The 5,641-nt window shown below is 54.2% G+C and overlaps 1 long non-coding RNA gene across 1 annotated transcript; it reads right to left on the bottom strand.

Moving 5' to 3' along the window:
• Window positions 1–730: 730 nt before the first annotated feature.
• LOC106484020 (uncharacterized) lies at window positions 731–2,100 on the bottom strand. Its single transcript, XR_010886298.1, has 3 exons — window positions 1,837–2,100; window positions 939–1,329; window positions 731–807 (listed from the first exon to the last, which is right to left on the bottom strand). It is a non-coding gene; the product is annotated as an uncharacterized lncRNA (long non-coding RNA).
• Between the last annotated feature and the right edge of the window lie 3,541 nt (window positions 2,101–5,641).

Raw genomic sequence — 5,641 nt, 5'->3', positions numbered from 1 at the left:
GGCATAGGCGGGATTGCTCATTTCCAACAGACTATATCCCCCCCCAAAGCCCAGCCATTCCTCCAGAAGTTCTCCTTCTTGTTGTCGAGCAATCCAGACTCGGCCCGCTACTTTCAGCAAGGCTTTCTTAACGCAGCTCAGTATTACACACAAGCATAAGCCTATAATTATGAGGATTAGCAAAATGCGCAAGCCTTCAGCGAGCAGTCCTATTAGCCACTGTGGTAGATTGCCAAACAGGTTAGTTAGCCATTCGTCTAATGGCGTTTATTGTGGGCTGCGTGCAAGCTTACATACAGGTGCACTTCGTTTTCACCCCTAGGCTGCGCGTCACACCGTGTGATCTTCCGCTACGCCTAGTCTACCGCTTCTCATGCAAATATCTTGTCTATGCAGTTTCCCAAGATCCACCACATCTCCCCCCCTTTCTAGAACCTCTTTTTCCTGTACTATTAATTGATATACTCTATGCTCATGTCTATCAAGCAGTTAAGCCGTACATGCCGTAAGCAATAATTCAGAATTAGCAAGCCGCAGCATATCGCTATTACTACTGTGAGTGCTATCAAGCCTAGTGTTATAAGCCATTTCTAATCAAACCATGACAAGATCCACGCCCCTGTGTTGACTTGTTCCCCGTCAGGAAAGTCTCTGTCGGCCCCGCCTCGGGGTTGAATGGGATGCAGTAGTGAGCTGCTCTGTGCGCCTGTGCTCATCTCGTCCAGTATGACTCTGCGGTCCCCGGAATCATGAAGCCGGCGATAAACATCAATGCAGCCATGCAGCAGCATCCCATCTGGCGTCGCCCTGTTCAGGATGGAATCTCACCAAGAATGATTAGCTACACCCCAGACCCTCCCGTACGTGCATTTAGGTCAGGTCTTATGCATTTCATTGGAACCCATCTTATCTGCTCCTCCCGTTTTACCGCAGCATACCCTCTTCCCTGTGATATCCACAAGAGAAGCAACGCTGTGGTCCCTTTCTCATCTGGTCCACCGCCGTGACAAGAGCCTGCGCTGCTGCTGTTCCCTGATTCTGTTTTTGCAGTACCGTGCGGATGACAACCGAAAGTGGTGTTCCTTTAGGGATCGTTTTCAGGATGTCCTGCGTCATGGCGTCACTCTGCTGCCAGAGGCACTCCATCATGACCGGACCCTGGGCCTCAGGGGGCAAGTCTGACTCTGCAATGGCCCGCTGGAGCCTGTCACAGAATTCAGTGAAGCTCTCTGCGTGTGTCTGTTTTATCTTTGTCCAGGGTGGCTCTACCTTTACTAGCTTCCCGAGTTCTTCATACACGGCCCGCGAAGCCTCTGTTGTGGCCATGACCTCCCGGCCTCTGAGCGCTGTCGCTTGCTGGTTCGGGGATGCGAGGTTTGCACCTCGCCCCACCAAGCGATCCAGTGTGGTACCTGCTAGGTGGTGGTTCGGGTTCCCGGCGGCAGCTGCAGCTGGGGTGGCACAACGGCCTTGCCATGCCTCCTTCCACAGCATCCAATGCGTGGGTGACAGTATCGCCCTCGCCAGCTGCCGTAGGTCGTAAGGCGTACACGCCTGGGCATGCTCACTATCCAACAACATCTGGGTTTGCTGATGTTTCAGCCCGTTCTCTTTCACCGAGGTCATCAGACTCTGTACTATCTCGGGCTTGAGCGCCACCCACTGGACCCCTTCCCCCGGTACTGCCCTTACGGGGCAGACTTGCGGCACTTGCTCGAAACGTAAGCCCTGAGGGGCACATGAATCGGCTATTAGCTGCCAGTCAGTGAGTGGTATGGACTTGGCAGGGGCCGCTTCCCTTTTTGCTCCGCTGAGCAGGTCCCTCTGTTTTTCGACCTCCCGCCTTATTTCCTCTAATGCACGCAATAGGGTGTCGACCGGGGATGTTGTTACTTCTTCTCCGCCCTTCGGCTTCCCTTTCGGCTGTGTCTCTCCTATTGCACACTCCCGCAGCCTGCGCGTAACTTCTCGCAAGCCCCCGCCTTCCTCGTCGCTGCTATCTTCTCCGCTCTCCTCCTCAACCGGCAATCTCACCCGAACCTTCCTCCCTCCTTTCAAGGTCGAACTCTGGTCTCTCCGCTCTGATTGGCCGTTACCCTTCCTCCCTCGCTGCAGTGCCTGACTCTCCCCGCCTACAGCACCCTCCTCTGCCGGGGCCCACGGCAGCAGGGTCCTATCTTCCTCACTAAGCGTCTTCCTCAAAACTGCACCAGGCACGCAATCCTCGGGTTCGGTCCCGTCGACCCCCCATCCCTCTCTGTCTTGTGCAAGATCTTGCCAGGGATACACCGGAGGCGGCTTCTGGGATTCCACCGGTAGGATCACTGGAACCTCCCCGCCCCCACTCTCCCGTTCTTTCGCCGGGGCCTCCCTCGCGCTCCGCAGGAGCATTCTTATCAGCCCCCACACCTTTAAATCCCTCGCGGATCCCCCGTTCATCGGGGACTCCGCCAGCGCTGCTGTGCATTGCAGCCACAGTTCCTCCCGCAGAATCTCCATAGGAGAAGTAATCGCTCCCTCCTTTACGAGCCTCTCTACACACGCTCGTATCGCGCTCACCTTCAGCGGCGCCCGCCATTCCTTGGCGCAGGCCATCACTACCTTACATATGGCCTCCATGGTTCCGGATCCAGATCCCTTCCTCACGCTCCCGGCGCCTGCGCCGGCCGAGCCGCCTCCTCGGTATCACGTCGGGGTCACCACTTGTTACCGTTCTCGTTCTTACCGAGGAGGCACGGGGCCTACCCCCAGACCCCGGACCATCACCACACAGACACCAATATGAGGAGTGGCAAAATGGCGTTTAATGAAGCGCGTCCTGCTCTTTTATAATGCTGTAAAGCCCCGCCTTCTTTTCCGGCAGCAGTGCTCCGCCCGTTACGACCTTCCCATGTTCCGCCCCGCAGTGCCTCCCTGCTCATCCTTTTTCCTCCACACTCAGCAAATGCTATTGTGCCCCCACTTTTTCCTAGAATGTTGCGGTGCCATATAGGATGAGTGCAAGACCCTTATAATAAATGCCAGCATCTCTTGGGTGCCTTTGTGTGAGTGCCCCAAAGCCTCCATAGCTTGACCTGAGGAAGTCTCAGAGCTCTTGGGCTGCTGGCTCTGCGAGGGCTGAAGATGTGCCCAGGGCCAGGTTGCCCGTGGCACCCAGCCCTCAGTGCTCTGTGGACCCAGCTGTGGAGCCCGGACTGCTGCTGCAGAGCCTGTGCAGCCAGGACAGCTGGCATTTGAGCAGACCTGCAGGCTGGGGCTGTCTCATTGCTTGGGCCTCATTTCAAAGCCTCTGCACCCTTTGTCCCTTCGCTGGGGCTCCTTGTCCAAGTAACTAAGGGAAGGAACGAGGTTACTTTAGGCTCAGGAGGCCTTCAGGACTCTCAACTGTTTCTCCATTGTATCTGTAACTTTTCTATTACTAAAAAAAAAAACCCATTCCCCCCCCCCCCAAGCCTAGCTGGAGGTTCCTGCAGGAATGGGGGTGGAAAGCAGCAGCCTGCTGTGCCCAAAGAAAGCAGGATCCTTCCCTCTGAAAACAAAAGCATCACCCAAGGAGCCAGCTCTGTCCCTGCCTGATCTTGTGCTGCTCATTTGCGCAGGCCTTGTGAGCCTAGAGTGCCTCGGCCGCCTTGTGGTGTTTCCACAAGAGCTTCCCTGTGTGTCTGGGTTGAGGAGCCAAGGGAAGGCAGTGAGCAGAGCAGTGGCTGGGGAGTGTGCAAGTGGCGAGTGTCCTGCAGGCATCTCTTCTTGCTGGCACCTGGTTGTATCGAGCAGAAGAGGCAGCTTTGTGGGACAGAGACAGTGTGTTTGTAGACTAGCTGGCACAGCAGAGGTCTGGCGTCAGGTTGATGCCTGCTGCAGCGCTGAGTTGATCTGACAGTGTCAGAAACACTTTCCAGTGCAGCTGCTCCCTCAGCTGATCTCTGTACCTTGGCACTAGGAGTGGAAGTGGCATCCTGCTGCCATTGTGTAAGTGCTGCAGTGCAAAGGCTCCCAGCTCGGGCTTGATGGTACTAAAGGAAAAGCAAGACCAATTGTTCCCTTTTGTGATTTGTGCGCAGGGTGACAGAGTGGAGCTGTCGCATGACCTGGAGAGAGTCTTGCCAGGAGATGAAAGCCGTTTGCAGAAGACTGTTCTGTACAGAGTGATAACAGCGTAATCAAGGGCCATGCGAGTGGCCCAGGTGAGCTTCTCCTCTGTGAAGGTTTGCACTTTTCAGATCCCTTGTGATTTGGTACCAGCTAGGCCAGGAGCAGGCATGTCGATGCCATTTGTGCTTGTGAGGTGAGTTGTGCCTCTGAAGCTGGTAGGCCAAGAGCATGGCCATAGCTTTGGTGATGATGGTGAGGTGCCTTGTGTCTCAGTGCCTCATAAACGGGGAGCAGGCCCATTGCTGCTGCTTGTGCTTGTTTAGGTCAATTGTGCCTCAGTCCAAAAGAGGCCAGGAACAGATATATGGCTTCATGGTGGCCTGTGAGGTCACTTCAGCCTCAGCACCTGACAGTCCAGCTTGATGCATTTTGCTGATGTTTGTGTTTGTGGAGTCCTTCGGCCTCAGGATCTGCTCATCCACCAGCAGCCCCAATGGTCCTTTTTGTACTTGTGAGGTGACTTTTGCTTCAGTACCTGCTTAGACAGCATCCAGCACATTGGTGCTTTGGGGCTTGTGAGGTCACTTGTGCCTCAGGGCCTGACAGGCCAGCAGCAAGCCCATGGCTTCAGTGGAGATTCTGAGGTCATAGTTGCTGGAGAATCTGATAGGCCAGCGGCAGACCCCTTGCTGCTGTTTCTGGTTCTGAGCTCACTTCCCATGAGCACCTGGTAGAGCAGCGGTGTGGAGGTTAGTGCTGTTTGTGCTTCTGAGGTTCGTGTGCCTCAGTGCATGCCAGGCCACCAGCAGGCACTTGGCTTCAATGCAGAGTGTGAGGGCAGTTTTGTTTGAGTATTTGGGAGGCCAGTGGTAGGCACATGGCTGCTGTTTTTGCTTGTGAGGTCACTGTTGCCTTACTATCCAATGGGCCAGCAGATGGCACGTGGCTTTGATGAAGCCTGTGAAGTCACTACTTCCTCAGAACCGGATAGGCAAGCAGCAAGCAACTTCCTTTGATCCACACTGTTAGGCCGCTTGTGCATCTGTAAATGACAGGCAAGAAGGAGACACATTATTGCTGTTAGTAGTTGTGTGGTCACTTGTGCCTCAGTGCCTGATAGGGCAGTGCTGGTCATGTGGCTGCTGTTTGTGGTTGTGAGGTCACTTGTGCCTCAGTGCCTGATTGTTGCATATAACAGCATTTGCTTAGCACTTGGAGCTAAATCTACTGAAGCCTAAGGCCGCACATCACTGCACTTTTCCCTCAATTGTTTGAGCCATTTGGAACAAGCAGGGAACAAGGAGAAAAGAAAGTAACAAAAGAGCTTCAGCAATGCTTAGTGAGTACCATGACTCTGCCTGGAGAAAATGGGGAAACCAACCAGGACCGAAGAACCTACTACTTGTTGAGCAATAAATCAGTGGTGCAAGAAATTAGAGAAAGGACAAAGAACTTAAGCCATAGGGGTATAAATACCCAGGGAATTTTCTGTTCGGGGTCCCTCAGAGGAGGCACGCAGCTCGAGCTGTAATACTAAGAAAATCATCTC

Source organism: Apteryx mantelli, chromosome 24, assembly GCF_036417845.1.
Source record: "Apteryx mantelli isolate bAptMan1 chromosome 24, bAptMan1.hap1, whole genome shotgun sequence".
NCBI classification, from domain to species: domain Eukaryota; kingdom Metazoa; phylum Chordata; class Aves; order Apterygiformes; family Apterygidae; genus Apteryx; species Apteryx mantelli.
Note: the sequence above shows the minus strand (reverse complement) of the source record. Positions and strands in the feature narration are given on the sequence as shown.